The 9,445-nt window shown below is 38.1% G+C and overlaps 1 long non-coding RNA gene across 1 annotated transcript; it reads left to right on the forward strand.

Annotated features, from left to right (window-relative positions):
* The first annotated feature begins 3,470 nt into the window (after positions 1-3,470).
* LOC114030828 lies at positions 3,471-8,920 on the forward strand. The gene is made up of 3 exons (XR_003567679.1): positions 3,471-3,581; positions 7,102-7,195; positions 8,797-8,920. It is a non-coding gene; the product is annotated as an uncharacterized LOC114030828 (long non-coding RNA).
* Positions 8,921-9,445: the final 525 nt, after the last annotated feature.

The following is a 9,445-nucleotide window of genomic DNA, read 5'->3' on the forward strand; positions in this document are numbered from 1 at the left end:
GAAGGAAGGAAGGAAGGAAGGAAGGAAGGAAGGAAGGAAGGAAGGAAGACAGGAAGAGGCAGACAGAGACAGAGATAGATCTATCTCTATGTAAAGATATAACTATTTAGTCTTTGTTCATCTAGGTCACAGTGATCTTTTTCGACTTTTAAGGCTTGCAAAGTGCTTTACATATACCATCTACTTTTATCCTCATAACCTCAAGAGGTAGATTCCATTATTACTCCCTTCCCACTTTAAAGATGAGGAAATTGAGGCTTAGCAAAAATAAGCAAATTGTCCAGGGTCACACAGCTAGTAAATTTTCAAGGTAGAAGCGGAATTCATCTACCTGACTCGAACTGCTGGTTTCTTTCCACTTATCCTGTGCTGGTTCCCTAGCTCATTAGCTGGAGCATCCCGCGCCCATTTTTTCAAAGTCTGCTATTTGCATGGTACTTTCTAATTTTCAAAGTGCACCTGGTTCTTAGTTCCAGCAAAACAACACATATGCAAAAGAAGTTGAGGGAAGCAGAAAAAAAAAACCCAAAACCCTAATACTTATGAGCCCTTCTACAAGAAGGTGTCACATTTGCAAATGACCCCAGACTGAGCATCAGGAGAGATAGGGTCCAGTCCTAGGCCTGCCACTAATTCAGTTTGTAATATAGGACACACTAGATGTTCCATAAGTACTGTTCACTGGAGTGTATTCATTTCAGCTCTTACTGTACCCAAGATGATACTTGAGATAAAGATACTGCTTCTGCCATGTCCTTCTCTGGGCTCTTGGCTTTCTGTAGATCATTAGGATAGTAGATGGAGGGAAAGAATCAAATACTAGAGAGTCTGACTACTTGATTCTCCTTAACATTTTTTTAAAGATGCTCATTCAGAACTTTATTCATATTGTTTTACAGACTTAAAATTCATTCTTCAATCTCTAGATAGAGTAAATTAAGTACAGAGGCAACCTTAGTAGTGGAAGTCAGAAGAAATCCAAGTTTGAATCCCAGCCCTAACATTTATTATCTGTGATCATGGGCAAGGCACTACCTTTCTATGATTTAGCTTCCTTATCTGTTAAGTTGGGGTGATTCTCTCCTCTGCTCTCCCCTCCTCTCCTCTCCTCTCCTCTCTCTCTCCTCTCTGTTGTGAGGTTTGGATGAAATAATGCATGTAAACCAGTTTGTAAAGTGTAAAGCATTATATAAATGTCTGGTATTATTAGTAGAAATCAACAATTTTCCCCGTTTCTGTTGGTGCCATCAATTTATTTTCTGTTTTCTGAAAATAAAGATCCTGGGCAGCCCTAAATGTCATAAATGTTGCATCATTAGCCATCTTTTTCAGTAAGAATGATGGCAAGAGAAACCAGAAGAAGTCATTAATTTACTTTTCTATTTTTATAGCCTTTCCCAGTTATAGAAGCAGAGTCTTTAAGACTTCATTTACCCTTCTAAATGCTTCTTTGCCCTAAGGAGAGATTCATTCTTCAATGTCTCTTTTTAACACTTCATTGAATCACCTGCATCTAAAAAAAGATCCCATTTACTTAAGCATCGTGTGGGGGGAAAGAAAGAGTGAGTTCAGTCCATGGAGACACATCTTCAAATACCTAACACCTCTCTTAACAAAGGCAATGTCAGATCCTCTCAGGTCTATTGCTTTCACTTCCATCTTCCCTGATTCTGTAGAATCTCTCCATTTAGTTATCAAATCTTTTCAACAACAGACCTATCACTTTTCCTCATGAATTTTAACTACCAAAATAACCTTTCCTCCTTCAATTGTAACTTTATCTGCTTGCCTTTTACTAAACTTTCTAAAACTACCTACCTCTTTTCCTTTTCTTTTTCTCTTTCTCTTTCTCCTTTTTTCTTTCTTTCTCCTTCCCTTTCTTCCTTCCTTCCTTTCTCTTTCTCTCTTTTACTCATTCTTTCTCTTCTTTTTCTTTCTTTTTTCCTCTTTTTCTCCCTTCCTTTTTTCTTTCTCCTTCCCTCCGTTCCTTTCTTCACTTCTTTCTTTTTCTCTTTTACCCACTTTCTCTTCTCTCTCTCTCTCTCTCTCTGTCTCTCTCTCTGTCTCTCTCTCTGTCTCTCTGTCTCTCTGTCTCTCTCTCTCTCTCTCTCTCTCTCTCTCTCTCTGTCTCTCTCTCTCTCTCTTTCTATTTTTATAGTTCCTTACCTCTCTTTTCCAGGTCATTCTCTGCCTGGGAACCTCTGTCCTGTGAAATCAACTTCTTCCCAGATTCTGGAATGGCCTCTTTTTTACATTCTCTCCCCTCTCCCCTACCTGGGGGCTTTCTTGACTTTCTCAAGTTTCTGATGACTTCTGTTGTAGCTTCCTGGCTGCTGCCCTTGGTTGCTCAGCTTGTCTTTTTGAGGGCTCTTCTGTTCCCCTGCAGTTCATTGATCAAGGTTTTTGTCTGTTTTATATTCTTATCACTCTTAGTGATCACAAAGTCCTGATTACAAAATATGGAATAAAAGAGTCACCTCCTTCATACAGCCAGAAGCAATTTCTTTCATCATCAGTAATGAGAGTGAAGCAGCCTTAATATATCCAGGATAAAAATCAAATTCTATTTTTCTTAATGAGATGAATAAGACAAAGATGTTTTTGGCAGTGGGTAAATGGTTAGCAGCTGGATTCACCGCCTGTGCTCCCCCAATGAAAAAAAATACACTTAAAAATTATTATTATGGCTTTTGTCCTACTCTCTGGATTTAGCTGAAAATGCTATCAATTTTTAGTCATCCAATGGAGCAGGGAGAATTTAAAGGCTTAGAAGGATTCTGGAATTTAACAAGAAGCAAATGGATCATTTGTTTTGGACATGTTTAAAACCTAACGTTGAGTGGATAAGACTTCATCCTTACAGATTATGAGAAAGAGTCGGCTAAATCAACAATCAGTCTATAGGACGTGTTGACACATCTGATCTCAGTATGTCAACGCCTTGTAAAGTCTGATTACAAATAAGCCTTGGATTCATTCAGCTTTGTCTCATTTCTTTGCCTGAGGAATGTGTGTTTCTAAAATACATGGTGGTGTACTTCAGGAAGTGGTGCAATAGATAGAGTGCTTGGCCTGGAGTTGAGAAGACATGTTCAAATTGACCCTCAGACACTTATTGGCTGCGTAATCCTGAGTAATTGTAAGGTACGTAGCACAATACTTGGCACATAGGCAGGTACTTCATAAATGCTTGTTCCCTTCCTCTTCATTTTGCTTATTGTAAGCATCACGCCAAGCCTTACATTGTTTCCATTTGTTGACTTCCTTCCCACAAATGTAAGGACTCTACTTCTCAATGTCTGTCTTACATATTCTTCTCTTCTGTCTACATACTCAATACCATCTGCTTTCATGGGTTCAATTATATTTTTTCAAATGACTCCCTCATCTATCTTCCTAGGCAAAATCTCAACATCCTTCCACTTTACCCACCTGTTTCCATCTTTCATTTCCAGCTCCCATTTGAATATCTCCATTGGTGTATCCCATGAACATCTCAAACTTATCATGACCAAAACTGAGCTCCTCATCTCGCCTGGCCCCCTGGGGAAGACTCCAAACTAAGACTAACTCAATAATTGGTGAGTCCCTAACTGGAAACTTGAAGCATCATATTATGGTAAGGCCCAGCTACATAGCTCACTCTTTGGTTTGCCCCAGCCCCATCCCAACTGTCTGGCCCTTGTGTGAATACATTTCTTCCCTCCTTACTTCCTCTTTTCCCTTGCTTTCCAACTCTCCCTTATGTTTTGTCTTTTCCTATTTGAATGTAAGCTTGAGAGTAGGGACCATTTTGTTTTCTTGTTTGTTTGTTTGTTTTTTAATCCTTGGTGCTTAGTATAGTGCAAAACACATAGAAAGCACTCAAAAAAATGTTCTATGTATCCATCATCCGCTGCCCTCCACTACAATAGAAATCTGTCCATCCCAACTTCCTTGTTTCTGTTGATGGCACCACAATCCCTCCACTACTCCAGATGTGAAACTTCAGAATCTTCAAGCAAGTAACTAGCACTTTTTAAGCATCTGTTTTTGCCAGGAATTTTTCTCGGCACTGAGAATACAAAGACAAAAGTCAAGAATCTCAGAGTATGTGAGGGAAGACAGCATGTAGCTACACTGAGCTCTTCCTTCTAACACATTCTCTACATTCAATCAGTTGACAGTTCTTTTGATTCTACTTTACTTTTCTTGTTTCCACTTCTGCTGTCACTATATTAGCTCAAATTTTCAATACTAATCATTTGAACTGTTATCATGACCTCTTAATTGGCTTCCTCCTTGTCTCTCACCTTTCCAATACATCTTTCACAACACTTTCAAAATAATCTTTCTGATACATTATATGACCATGCCACTCTACCTCTGAAAAATCTCTAGTGTCAAACTTGACATACCGTCCTTCTTTATTGTATGGCCCCTTAACCTAATTCCCTGTACCTGGAAAGTAATCTCATTTCATCTCTACCTTTAGAAAGCCTTCTCTTTCTTTAAGGCTCAGTTCAACCACTACCTCCATGAAGATTTCCCTGATCCTTACATTCTGTCCAAAAGTATTATCTCTCTACGTAAGTTTTCCTAGATGGACCTGAGTTCAAATCTGGCCTCAGACATTTGACACTTACTAGCTGTGTGACCCTGGGCAAGTCACTTAACCATGATTGTCTCACCAAAAAATATATATATTTCTAGATTATCTTGTCTAAGTCTTTCTTCTTAACTATCACTACCTTATTTGTATTATATTCAGGTTATATTACATTACAACATTTCATATATGATGTTATACTTGAATATAAAGCTTATCAGTCTCTAACTAGAATATTGGTATCTTCTACTTGATAGCAACTAGTATATATCCTAGCACATGGTAGGCATTTCACAAAAATTGGTTGAAATTAAATGCATAGGAAAATACAAGAAGATACTTCATTTCACCTTTAAAAAGCAATAAATGGGACAGCTAGGGGATGAAGTGGTTAGAGCACTGACCCTGAAGTCAGGAGGACCTGAATTCAAATTCAGCCTCAGACACTTACTATATCTATGAACCTGGGCAAGTCACTTAACCCCAATTGCCTCTAAAAAAAATGCAATGAACACATCAAATAAAGTAAAAGAACAGTAATAAAACACATACAGAGAGGGGAAAAAATCCTCACTTGGAGAAAAATCCCAGAAAAACTAACAGATATACTGAAGAAATGAGTAAGCAAAAACATGACTTAATAAAATGAATAAATATAGAATAAAAAAATAAAACAATGAGAAATCTTCAGAAGGAAATAATAATACCATATTAGAGATAGCCATAAAAGCATATGGACCCCTCCTATGAATCTTCAAATTGTTTTTCTAAACAATAAAAGATAAAAAGAAAGGTCAGGTATCTACACAAATTCTTGTAAAGCATTGAAAGAAGAACATAAAGAAGCTGGCATGAGATTCAATAGCTTGGAATATTCAGTGGGAAATCTTTAAAAAGAAATGGATTCTCTGAGAAATAGAATGGCATAGATGGAAGCCCAAAATACAAAGATGGCAGAGCAAACCTAAAACAAAATGAAAAAGTAACATAAATGGAAGAGACTTGAGATCCCTATGAGCCAAGCAGTGTACCTGGGGACAGAGTTCAGCAAGACAACTTGGGAATTATTGGTCTCCCAGAAAAATACAAAAGAACGAAAGGTATGACTACCACATTCCAGGGAATTCCACCACAAAACTACCTAGAAATGTTGAAAACAAAGGGTAAAATATAGGCAGTATCCTAAACTTCCATGACCTACACCTTTAGTCCATCTTAGCCACACACAAGAATTGTCCATCTTTACCCTCATCATTACCCTTAACTTCTCCTTTTCGATCATTCCCTCTGCTTCACTCTTCCTAGATATATTCTGTATCCTCACAGTAATGTATATTCATTCTACCTTTACCTGTCTTCCGGTGCCACTCGCCCCTACCCCAACTTACTTTTTGAAGTTTCCTGTCTGACTTCTGACCCCAACCATCCTACTCACTAAGGTTACCAATAATCTTATTTGCTCATTGGCAGCCTTTTGACAGTCTTCATTTCCCTTGACCTCTTGGTAGCTCTTGATAATGTTGAACACCCTCTCCTCCTCAATACTGTCTCCTTCCTCGAGCTCCACAACCTTCTTCTCTTGATTTCCCTCTTACCCATATAACCACTCCTTGGTATCCTTTGCTGCATCATCATCCATATCCTTGTCTCAATTGTGGATTTTCCCCAAGGCTATGTCTTAGGTCTTCTATTCTTATCTCATTATACACTTCCTTTTGGTGAACTTATCAGTTCCCAAGGGTCCAATAGGTGGTTGGCAATGCAGGATTGAGGCTCAGGAGAGAGATAAAGCATGATTATGGAGGGGTGTGAGGCATTTACATGGAGAAGAAAATTGGACCCTTGCACTTAGATATTTCATAGGCATCTTAAACTCAACGCATCTAAATGGAATTAATCATCTTGCCACATAAACTCACCCATTCTCCAAACTTCTCTGTTTCTGTTGAAAGCCACCCTACTAGTTGCTGAGGTTCATTACCTTGAACCAAAGCTCATTGGAGTCATCCTTGACTCCTCCCTCTTCCTCCTTCTCAATCACTAATCTGTCACCAAATGTTCTTATTCTGTGACTCAATATTTTTACTTCCACTCCTCTTTTCCACATAACCACCACTGTATTTCAAGGCCTCAAGATTTTTATCTGGATTTCTTCAGTAACTTCATGGTTGGTTTCACTGACTCAACTCTCTTCAGTTGGTTATTACTAGCTATTCAATAAGTATTCAGAAAGAACAGAGAGCAGTACACCCTTCTCATGTTCAAAAAGATTCAGTAGCTTCCTATTTCCTCTAGGATAAAATGTAAACTCCTCTAATTGTCATTGAGAATTGAGGCCAACCATCCTTTCCAGCTTTATTTGATAGTATTTACCTTCACATACTCTACGTTTCAGGCAAACTCCCCCATTGATTGTCCCTCAGACTTGGCCTTCCATTTCCTGCCATGCTTTTACCCAGCCTATTCCCCATTCTTTTAATAACTTATTTCCTTTGTCATCTCTGGCCTTTCAGAATCCTGGCTTACTTCAAGGTTCAATTTAGGAGTGACCTGCAAGAATCCAAGAATCCTCTGTCTACATAGATACAGAGAAACCTCAACAAAAATGTATGTGTGTGTGTGTGTGTGTGTATGTATATATATAGAACTGAGAGATATATAGAAATGTAATCTGTGTAGATCATATATTTCTATAGATTATATAAGTACATAAACTATAGGTAGAAATAGAGACATCTCTATATAAATGTGTATCTATATATATACACATACATATGTATAACTGGGAGATATATAGAAATATCTAATCTATAACTAGATTAGATATTTCTATAGATTTAAGAAACATAAACTGTAGCTAGATTATATATTTCTACAGATTTAAGAAATAATCTACAGCTAGATTATATATTTCTATAGATTTAAGAAATATATAATCTATAAATAGAAATAGAGATCTCTCTATATCTATCTCTATATCTCTCTGTCTATTATATAGAGGGATATTTCTATATCTAAAGATATCTGAAGAGATACCTGTATACATATCTATCTGTAAGATATAGATATTATATTAACATACATATATGTAACCCCTTCTCCATGTACGACAGTCCTGGGACACTGCATGTGTGCAAGAAAACATGGCTCCTGATTGGCTGAGATATTTCTAGGACAGAAAAGTAGAAAAAGAAAGAGTCAAGGCATAGCTTTGCCTGATGGGAGACATCTATATATTTGTGCATTTATTTAAGTCATGTTTGTATTCATTTTCTTATTATTTCTATTGGGGCATGCTGTTCTACCTGTTTAGCAAAATTGCCTTATTCTTGATTTTTCAAGTCTTGAAATGTATCTTAGCAGATGTCTGGATTTTCGGGGCATTTGGATTAGAGCGACAGCATAGGAGAATTGGGGCAGCTGGGTGGTGCAGAGGATAGAATGCCAGGCCTGGAGTCAGGAAGATTCCTCTTTGTAAGTTCACATCTGGCCTCAGATGCTGACTGGTGCCTTCTAGTGCATCTAGCATAATTCTGGTACCTTCTCTAACCTTTCCTGCATAGAGCTTATGCACGTACATAGCTGTTTGTGTATCGACTCCTCTATTAGACTGAGAGCTCCTTGAGAGCAGGGACTGCCTCTTACCTTTCTTTATGTGTCCAATGCTTAGCACAGTGCCTGGCGCATAGTAGGCACTTAGTAAATGTTTATCAACTGCCTGACTGGCTGTTTTAGGAAGATTGGTCTATTTAAGTGACTCTCTGTCCCCAGAGACAATGCACATGTTTTCTTTAGTGTCTGAAAGTTGTTAAGAGAGTCGGCTGTCTTCATTCCCTCTTTGTGTGTCTCTGGCTTTCCGATTTTCTGTCAGTTTTTTCCCCCTCTCCCAGCTCAGCTGAGCATTCCTGCCTGCAGGCAGGCTGGGACTCCCACATCCCTCCCCCAAGAACTGTTGCCTCAGTGTCTTTACCATGTTTGTCTATGGAGAGGACCAGTCTGTTTAAGTTCCAGTTAGGGAACTACAGTATTTGTATGATTTATTATTCTCTTAAGATCTAACTGGTATGAGAGTGCACTTAAGATAAGGGGGGCTAGGGAGGGAGGGAAGGGGGAGGGAAGCATAACTAGATTAGAATTCTGATCTGTTTTCCCTGAATGTGTAAGAATATGCATGAAACTGTGTTACATTCATTTTGTTTTATTTGCAGATGATAAAAGCAGCTCTTAGTTTAATTGGAAACTCGCCTGAGCAAAAACCTTTCTTATCTTGGCTTGATCAGCCTGGATCTTAAAAAAGGGTTTTCCAGTCTCTGGCCACTTATGTTGATGTGACTTGTAAGTATCAATTAATTTAGTAGCTGTCGCCTTTTTAGAAAGTGAAAGTTTTTCCAGTAAGAAAGTATCATAAACTTCTCAAACAGCTAGGTATTTTAGACTCAGGTGGGAGGAGCTATTCATCTGAATTTGGCCACTCAGGGTTGAAGTGCTTAGAAAACAGTATTCAGAGAGTAGGGAAGGAGGGCTCTCTTCTCCTGCTCTCCTGAAACACTACTGCCTTGAAAAAGAAACAAAGAGGAAGCGAGCCTTAATGCACATGATAATACCTGTGCCATGAGAAGAAAAGTCCCAAGCACACTAAAATAGTTAAAGTCAAGTTTTTAAAATGTGCACAATATTTGTAATGGGTCTATTGCATTTCGGGATGATTTTATCACGTATTTAAATTAGGAATGGACTGAAAATTTGTGTTCAACTTTTATGAGGACTTCTATGCAAAACTATAAGAGGTGGAAATGATAGAATACAGGAGTTTCTCTACTTTCCTACATGATGGACAGGTATTTATTTCTTTAGTGT

This window comes from Vombatus ursinus, unplaced genomic scaffold (assembly GCF_900497805.2).
Source record: "Vombatus ursinus unplaced genomic scaffold, bare-nosed wombat genome assembly UNPS02005281.1, whole genome shotgun sequence".
Classification (NCBI taxonomy): domain Eukaryota; kingdom Metazoa; phylum Chordata; class Mammalia; order Diprotodontia; family Vombatidae; genus Vombatus; species Vombatus ursinus.